Source organism: Vombatus ursinus, unplaced genomic scaffold (genome assembly GCF_900497805.2).
Source record: "Vombatus ursinus unplaced genomic scaffold, bare-nosed wombat genome assembly UNPS02000582.1, whole genome shotgun sequence".
Taxonomy (NCBI): domain Eukaryota; kingdom Metazoa; phylum Chordata; class Mammalia; order Diprotodontia; family Vombatidae; genus Vombatus; species Vombatus ursinus.
The window spans coordinates 23,763,949-23,774,263 of record NW_020940360.1 but is presented as its reverse complement, the minus strand read 5'-3'; the positions used below and the strand labels follow the sequence as shown (position 1 = coordinate 23,774,263).

Here is a 10,315-nt window from a genome sequence, read left to right as displayed (position 1 = left end):
ACAGAATTATCTTGTTTGTGGATGACATTGTTATAATTTCCTTGAGTCTTAGAACAGCAGGAAGATCCATAGTCACTTGTGATGCTGGCCTAACCAATTACATAGGAAAAACATAGTGGATGAAAAAAGGATTTGACAATATTATGATATAGGTGGATAGGCAATGCATTTACCTAGTCTACATGTATACAAACACATATATCTGTGTGTTATATATTATAAATTACATATATATATGTATATATGCATATATATATAGAGAGAGAGAGAGAGACAAAGAGACAGAGAGACAGAGAGAAAGAAAGAGTATATATCTATCTATAGAGGTATATATTTATCAGAGTTGCCATGAATGGTCAATAAGCAACATTCAGACATGAAGGTAAACAGACTAGATTGAATCTGTGAAATTACATAGCATTTCTGGAATGCTAATTACCTCTTGGTGATACAATGTGGCATCCCAGAATGGCAAAATCTCAAGAGAATCACAATTACACGTTAAACTAAAGGTCAATGAAAATATATGCGGTAGTTGTCAGCAAGACGTGGTATGTTAACAATGATGACTTGTGTTTAGAAGTGGTGTAAAAGATAAGGATATGCTTGATTGGAAAAGGAGGTGGGTTTGTCATGGAGAAAGAATGTGTGATAACAGAATGATTGTCTGAATATGGCACTGGTATCTGAAATATTCAAAGAAACAGTAGAAGATCTTTAGTATTTTGAATAAAGCCTATGTATGCATACAATTAACTGAAAGACAAGGATAAGATTCACATATGATAAGAAGAAATGGAAGGCCTATCACATGCACCTATACCAATGGGTTAACAATTGAAGCATTGACATGAGGCCACATACTTAGAGGTTCTTCTCTTAATTTCTTTCCCAGATTCTCATTATGGCATCGAACTAACACTAGGTTTTCATAGGCTATGACAGCACAATATAAGCTTCGTTAGGAAGTTGGAAAGGCTTCAAATATTGACCCCAGAAAGGGCTGTTATATAAGAAAAATTCTAGCAAAATTTAATGAGGCTGAGCAAATCAAAATAAATAGATATAAATTACATAAGTATATATGCATATATATACATATAAGATATGTGCATTTATACATATATATGTATATACCTAGATAGATAGGTAGATAGCTATAGATCTATCTGTCTGTCTGTCTGTCTGTCTATCTAGTACTTCTTGAATCATAAGACATTCAGTGACTGCAGTCTGTATTTGTGGATGGTGTACCCCCACTGAAGAAAAAATAAACATTTAAATATTGAAATAATATTGAGTAAAAGGAACATGGATATTAAGCTCTCACTAAATAAGAACATGTAAATTGCATAGGAAGGCTAAGAGTAGCATCCCAGAAGCCTAACCACAAGTGAAAAAATGAGACCTATATTTCATTTTTGTATGAGATTTATATCATTACTAGAATATACTCCCCACTAATTGATACAGTGTGTGTATCTTAGTAAAAGCTTGAATGTTTACTGTGAGACATGATAAATATTTATATATGTATATATATATATATATGGTTCTAGTCCATTTTGATTCTATTTTTCATTTAGCTTATTAAAAATGAATATAAACAGACTCTACGCTCCAGGACCTTCTGAGATCTTATAGCCTGTAGCAGCTTTCTAGATAACAGCTTCTTCAACCAGAGGAGTTCTGACTTCTTGGTCGAACTGTTTGAAGTTTCCAAGGCTTGAGGAGAGGGCGGTCTTTTCAGAGAAAAAAAAACCCAGTATTTCAAAGAAAAGACATACCTTTTTTTCTCCCTCTTTAGTGCCAAGATTTGAAAATTCTCTGAAGAGGAAAAAAAGGACAGCTTCACTTTAAAATGCACATTGCTCTGAAAGATCTATTTCTCCACCTCACAGAGCCTTCAGACATTCTCCCTACCAAGTTCATGCTACTTAGGTACATTGACCAGTGCCCTAGAAGCAGCTATTGCATTTAGGTTTATGTTGGGTCATTAATTTGCTTATAAGCAGCCAGCTAAAATGGCTCATAGGTGCTGAATAAAATCCTCGTTGAATTAATTTGAAGTATGGAGAGAAAAAAGTCATATACACATGGGACTTTATTTCCCTTAGATTGAAGGCTAGTCAGAGTCACATCTCCCAGCATGGGCCAAAACCTGAAATAATCAGAAATCTAGACACAGTTTGACCCATTTATTTCATAGCTTCCTTCTTCAGTGTCTGAAGGCTTCTTTCTTAGGGCCCTGGATTTTGAAACTCTGACTGAAAAGGGCAGTGTGATTCAGTTTCGTGAAATCATATTTTACTCAGTTACACAGCGTAACTAAGCAAATTCTAAAATCAATTATTAAACAACATGTAATTAATCTGGATATCAAGGCTAAGGGGAGCTTATTCAATCGTGCAAATAGCCTTAAATAGAAAGAAACATCAGTGTGTTCCATCAACAGAAGAGGCAGCATGACAGTGTAATGAGGGCTTACTTGGAGTCAAAAGAGAGCTGTATTTGAAGCCAACACCAATACTTAACAACTTTGTTGAGTATGGACCGGTAATACAACCTCTTTTTTTAACCTCCTTTTTTTGGGACAGGGGAGGGGGGAACACAAGTTTAGTATTATTCATTAAAAAAAAAATTAACAAACATTTATTTTCTTCTCATTCTTCTCCTACACCCAAGTAAACAAAAACAATTTAAAAAAACCTTCATAGAGAAGTCGTGAGTTTGGTCGCTGCAGCGCAAGCCCAAGCAGCGCATAGGCCGAGCCCAGGGGCTGGGGCTCGCCGGGTTCTGTGAAGGAAAGTCTGCCCAAGACAGATCCTTCTGGCCCAGGTGGCCATTCGGGCCGAGCCAGAGGATTCACAGACATGTCTGACAACAGGACAATTATTATGGTGATGACTTTGATGGTGGAGGAAGATGAGGGTCTCGATGACTCGGAGAATCCCGAGGAGGAAGGTCAGGAGAATATGGAGATCCTTCCCTCTGGAAAACGGCAGCAGGTCAACCAGAAGAGGATCACTACCCCCTACATAACCAAGTATGAGTGAGCCCGGGTGCTCTTCAGATTGCTATGTGTGCTCCTGCGATGGTGGAGCTAGAAGGGGAGACTGACCATGGCTCATCGCCATGAAAGAGCTCAAGGCTCGAAAAATCCCCATCATCATCCTCCGCTACCTGCCGGATGGGAGCTATTAAGACGGGGCTGTGGATGAGCTCATCATCACCGACTGAGCAGCCCGGTCCCTGCCCCCTGGTCGTTTTGATGTTCTGTTTTTCTATATGGATAATAAAGCCTATTCACTCTCAAAAAAAAAAACCCTCATAACAAATATATCTAGCTAAGTAAATAAAATTCTTGTATTGACCATATCCAAGATAATTATGCCTATGCATCTTGAGTCCATCACCTTGTTTTTGGTTTTGTTTTGTTTTGTTTTTCAAAAGTGTTTATTTTTAGTTTTCAACATTCACTTCCATGAGATTTTGAGTTTCAAATTTTCTCCCCATCTCTCCCCCCCACCCCATGATGGCACACATTGTGATTACTTCTCCCAATCTGCCCTCCCTTCTATCAGTTCCCCCTTCTTCTTCCCCTCCTATTTTTCTGTAGGGTAAGCTAGATCTCTATACCCCATTGTCTGTGAATCTTTTTTCCCAGTTGCATGTAAAAACAATTTTTAACATTTGTTTTTAGAACTTTGAGTACCAAATTCTCTCCCCTCCTCTCTTCATACCCACCCTCATTGAGAAGGTAAGCAATTCCATATAGGTTATATATGTAGTCACACAAAACACTTCCATAATGGTCATGTGAAACACTCTATTTCCCTCCATCCTATCCTGTCCCCAGTTTAATCTATTCTCTTCTTTGACCTTGTCCCTCTAATTAGCCCCTCCCCAAATATACCCTCCCTTCTATCACCCCCACTTCCCCTCTAGTTTCCTGTAGGGTAAGATAGATTTCCATACCACAGTTGAGTGTGTGTGTTATTCCCTCCTTAAGCCAAATCAATGAGAGTAAAATTCACTCATTCCCACTCACCTTCCCCCTCTTCCTTCCCACTGCAAAAGCTTTTTCTTGACTCTTTAATATGAGATAATTTATCTTATTCTACCTCTCCCTTCCTCCTTCTCCCAGTACATTCCTCTCTCACCCCTTAATTTTATTTTTTAGATATCATCACTTCATATTCAACTCACTCTATGCCCACTGTCCCTCTCTCTGTCTCTCTCTGTCTCTCTCTGTCTGCCTCTCTCTGTATATGTGTGTGTGTGTGTGTGTGTGTGTGTGTGTGTGTGTGTATCCTCTAACTACCCTAATAATGAGAAAGGTCTCATGAGTTACAATTATCTTTCCATGTAGGAAAGTAAACAGTTCAACTTTAGTAAGTCCCTTATGATTTCTCTTTCCTGTTTACCTTTTCATGCTTCTCTTGAGTCTAGTGTTTGAAAGTCAATTTTTCTATTTAAATCTGGCTTCTCAAGAATGTGTTAAATTTCTTATTCTCATTGAATGTCAATCTTTTTTCCCCTCACAGATTATACTCAGTTTTGCTGGGTAGGTGATTCTTTGTTTTAATCCTAGCTCCTTTGACCTCCAGAATATCATATTTTAAGCCCTGTAATCCCTTAATGCTAAATCTTGTGTTATCCTGACTGTGTTTCCACAATACTTGAATTGTTTCTTTCTGGCTGCTTGCAATATTTTCTGCTTCACCCGACCCTGGAATTTGGCTATAATACTCCAGGGAACTTTCCTTTTGAGATCTCTTTCAGGAGGTGATCAATAGATTCTTTCCATTTCTATTTTACCCTCTGGTTCTAGAATATCAGGGAAGTTTTTCTTGATAATTTCTTGAGAGATTATATCAAGGCTCTTTTTGTCATCATGGATTTCAGATTGTCCTGGATCTATTTTCTAGGTCAGGTGTTTTTGCAATGAGATATTTCACATTGTCTTCTATTTTTTTTTCATTCTTTTGGTTTTGTTTTATAATTTCTTGATTTCTCATAGAATCATTAGTTTCCATTTGCTCCATTCTAATTTTTTAAGGAAATATTTTCTTCTGTGAGCTTTCGGACCTCCTTTTCCATTTGACCAATTCTATTTTTTAAGGCATTCTTCTTTTTTTTGCTTAGGCAATCAGGGTTAAGTGACTTGCCCAGGATCACACAGCTAGTAAGTGTTAGGTATCTGAGACTGGATTTGAACTCAGGTCCTCCTGACTCCAAGGACAGAGCTCTATTCACTGCGCTATCTAGCCGCCCTGGCATTCTTCTCCTAATTGGCTTTTTGGACCTCTTTTACCATTTGGTCTAGTCTATTTTTAAAGTGTTACTTTATTCAGTATTTTTGGGGGTCTCCATTAGCAAGCTGTTGACTCATTTTTCACAATTTTCTTGCATCATTCTCATTTCTCTTCCAATTTTTCCTCTACTTCTCTTACTTGATTTTCAAAATCCTTTTTGAGCTCTTCCATGGCCTGAGACCAATTCATATTTTTCTTGGAGGCTTTGGATGTAGGAGCTTTGACTTTGTGGTTTTCTTCTGATTGTATGTTTTGATCTTCTTTGTCATCAAAGTAAGGTTCTATAGTCTGTTTTTTTTTTCCCACTGTTTGCTCATGTTCCCAGCCAATTATTTGACTTTTTAATTCTTTGTTAAAGTAGAGTTCTGCTTTCAGGGTGGAGGGTGCACTTTCCCAAGCTTCAGGGGTTTTGTGCAGCTGTTCAGAGATACTTCTAGGTATCTAGAATCTGAAACTGTAAGTTTTCAATTCTTCCAAGGTGATTGAAGGAGAGGTGTTTATTCCTCTCCTGGCCTGGGCTCTGGTCTATGAGTGACCACAAGCACTCTTTTCTGCTCTTTAACTATGAGGAGGATTCTGTCTCCACTGCTGCCACAATCTCCTATGCCAGTGCTCCTCCTCACCCCAGCACTGCCAACCAGGACTACAATCTAGATCCAAGTATGGGCAAAGCAACAGAATCCCGCCTCAGTGCCAGCAAAGAGGTCCCTATAATCTCCTTCTGATCAGTTGTTTGATCCCCTTACAATCTGTGGGCTGAGAGTTCTGGAAGCAGCTGCTGTAGCTGCCTCTGCCACCACTGCCACCCCATGCCAGGGCTACACTATGCTACTCTCTCACATGTCTGACAGACATTTCCCACTGATCTTCTAAGTTGTCTTTAGTTTTTGTGGGTTGAGAAGTCTGGAAACCACCATAGCTGCCTGTGATTCAGTCCCCTGAGGCTTACGCCAGGTTTGCTGGGGCCTGGCTTTTGCTGGTGGACCCACACTGAACTACTCTCCTCTCCCAGCCTGCAGCAATAGACTTTTCTCATCGACCATCCAGGTTGTCTTGGACTGGAAATTTGTTTCACTCTGTGTTTTTGTGGATTCTGCTGTTTTAGAATCTGTTTAGAGTCATTTTTGCTGGTATTTGGAGGGGTTTGGGGGAGAGCTCAAGTGATTCCCTGCTTTTACTCTGCCATCTTGGCTCTGCCCAACTTTATTTTTTGTCTATAAAATGATAATAAAAATATCTCTCATACCTACCTTAGAAGACTGTTACAAGAATCAAATGAGAAATATTATGAAAAGTGCTTTACCAAACTTAAGCTATCACTCAAATACCAGTTATTTTAAACAATAACCATTTATGGATCATGCTTTGGTTTGATGTTGGCTAGGACAGAGGTATAAAATAGGTCACTGACTTCAAAGATGCTTATGATCTAGTTGGGGTGGATGTATGTATGCATATGAAAAAGCAAATAACAGTACATAGTAACATAAGGTTGGGAAAAAATGTTTGTTATAGACAACAAATAATCTATAGGAAGTCAGAAGTGGGTGAGAGAAAATAACGTATCTGGGGTAATTGTGGAAGGTTTCAGAGAGTTGATATGATCAAAGATAGAAATGCCTATCTGTGTTCAAATAATACCGAATAGATTATTTTGCTAAAATGGAGTGTTCATACATAGAAGTTGAAGATGAGAGTCATAGGTTTAGTCAGATTATGTAGACTAAAGATTTTATTCTATTGGGTGTGGGGGAGGGCAGCATTGGAAGTTGTTGAGCAAGGAAATGATATAGACAAATTGGTATTTACATAAGATCAATATGACAGTGATATATAAGTTTCAAAAGACTACTTGGAAATTAAAGTTAGTATTTTTGGTTACAGAATCTGATTTATTTATCAACTTTTCTTGTTATCTTGTTCAGTCAATGCATGAATATCATTGACAAGTGATCATACTGCCTATGCTTTCCTTAACTATAATATGACAGTCATTTAAAGAGATGATAGGGCATTGAACATAATATTATTTAGAGTGGGAAGGGTCCTTAGAGATCATCTATCCCAATCCCCTTATTTTACAAATGAGGAAATTGAATCCTAAAGAAATTATTTTCCTAAGGTTATATACATATTGTTAAAGTCATATACATTGCAAATAGCAAAAATAGGATTTGAATGAAATACTTATTCAATTACACCACTACTACTCAAGTTTTTTTTATTATTTTCATTCTTCCCATTTATACTACTACTATGACTACTACTACTGCTACTACTACTACTGCTGCTACTACTACTACTACTACTACTACTACTAATCTTATTCCTATCTTTTTTGATGAAGTTCAGATAGAAATGATTATCCTGCAATAAGTCATTACCTTACTATCATGATTTTATATTTAATCTTCTATGGACTATTGCATAGAAGAATAAAAATTGCATTTTTGTAATTGAATGAAATAATGGTATGTAAGCTCATTTCTTTAGGCTGAATGAAAGGATATTCAAGTCAACTCTAATAATAAACAGGATAAATAGTTATACATAGACACACAAACACACACACACCCCTTCTTTCCATATGATTTTGACTTATTTTGCTAGATTTCTATATTTTAAAAAACTTTTCATTAAATGTAGTTTGGGTGGTATGAGTATTTGGCATTGTATCATCTATTAAAAGAGTTTTTTTTCAATTTTTTTGGGAACAATGATAAGTACAAATGATTGTAGGCAACAGCTTCCTTCTCCTATTCCTCTATATTTTAAAATATCTATTTTTCTAACCTATCTATCTGTGTGGGCTTATTTATTAAAATATTCGTCCTTCCTACTGTCCCCTTCAGTTGAATAACAACAAAATAAAACCATCACAACATATATACACATTTTAGCAAAATAAGTCCTCACATTGACTATGTCCAAAATTGTATGTATCATTCTTCATTTGAAGTCCATCACCTCTCTCATGAGATGAAAGGTGTGTTTCATCATGAGTGCTCTGGAATCATATCTCGTCACTGCTTTGATCAGTGTTCTGAAATCTTTCTAAGTTGTTTTTATTTACTACATTTTTGTTGTATAAATTGTTTTCCTACTTCTGCTCACTTCTTTCTGCATCAGTTCACAGAAGTTTTCCCAATTTCATCTGAAACTGTCTATTTCATCATTTATTATAGCCAATAATATTCTGTTACATTCTTATAAGATATTTTTTCATTCTCAATTAGGTAGGTAAACTTCTTTTAGTTTTCAGCTTTGGGCTACATAAAACAACTGTTAAATATATATATTTATATATTAGTCCTTTTACTCATTAAACCCAAACTTAGAATGAAAGAATGAAGCACCATTGCAAACACACACACACACACACACACACACACACACACACACACACCCCACACACATACACACCATTATAATGATACAGTTTCTGTAAAATTGTAAGTTCCTGAAAGAAGAATGTCCTTTGTTCTCTCCAAGTAGGCATCTACTTTGCCAATGCCATTATACTATATGGTCAATTCTAAACACAGTGAAGTTTGGTGACAGTTATCTACCTTCTAACAAGGATATATCCATGAAATCATCTGGAAGATATTAGATTTTTTGGCAGAATCAGTATCATATTACACAATAAAAGTAAATTAAAAAGTCATAGGAGAGCAGAGTGGACCAGAAGGTTATGAAGAGATAGAATGTATTTGGTATCGTATTGTCAGCTGAATGAAAAAGATACCAAGAAGGAACAAAAAGAAAGCATCATCCCCTATATTGGGAGTGCCAGTGTTCTAGTCCTGACTCCATCACTAACTAGTGCATGCTATGAGTTACCTCTTACCTCATTGGTCCTGTACTTCTATCATCTGTAAAATGTTAGTGGAAAGCCTTGTCTTGCATTTTTGTGTACCCCGTCTGTCCGCTATTGACAGGTAATTAATGGCCTGTCATGACTTTCAGGCCTGGAGTAAAAGGTTTGAGATCTAAACTGAGATCCAAGCAAGCAACTTCTAGTTCTTTCGGAGTCATAGCCAGAAGTCCACAGAAGCAATTGACTCAGCATACCAAAATAAAAATGTAAACAGAAACTTCTAGCAAAAGGTTTAGAGTTGTCTTGGTAATAAGATGGTTGTTCATATTAGGAAAAACTCCTGAGACTAAACATGGGGCAATTGTGACTAGCACTTTGTCTTTATGCAAGAACTCAGAAAGAGACATTCTTCTTTTATGGCAGTGTATTACTAATACATGAACAGCTAGGTGGTTCAGTGGATAAAGTGCTGGCCCTGGGGACAAATCTGAGTTCAAATTTGACCTCAGACATCCATTGGCTGTGTGACCATGGGCAAGTCACTTAATCTGTGTTTGCCTTAATTCACTGGAAAATAAAATGGCAAACCACTCCAATACCTTTGTCAAGAAAACCCCAAACATGATCTCAAAGATTCTGACACAACTGAATGACCAAGAGTAAGAATAACAACAATTACTAATACGTGCCCATCCTTACTCAGGTGAAATTCATTCCCATTTCTCACACCATGGAAGGTCATAGCAGTACTGCCTCAGACAGGATGGTTTTGATGGCCTAAAAGCCCTCCGTTGTTGTGTGATGCAACAGTTTTTGGGGGGGGGGGGGTGCAGTGCAAAGGTCTTATGGATTAGTGGTGCTATACAATCTATTTTGATTCCCAGGTAAAGTTACTGATTACAAAGTCTTGATCTACAGACCCATTTTGTCAGGGGCACCTATATATACTACTTAATGTGAATTAGGAAGGCAATGCATCCAAAAGTTGTTTCTCACTGAGGCAATTAAAGTTGCTGTGATTATCTTCACCAGGTCAATCACATGATTAGAATGGATGGCAAAGGGGTAATCAAACAATTTTTAGATGATGGGTAAGAAGGCAAGTCAGGCATAAAGCAAATAGAAGGAGCCCTACAAGGCTTCACAGAAGCATATAATAGAATAGTGGGTTACTGCT

General features: G+C 37.2%; 1 pseudogene; it reads left to right on the top strand.

The window, feature by feature from the left end:
- The first annotated feature begins 2,548 nt into the window (after positions 1-2,548).
- Positions 2,549-3,240, top strand: LOC114037515 (annotated as a pseudogene).
- Positions 3,241-10,315: the final 7,075 nt, after the last annotated feature.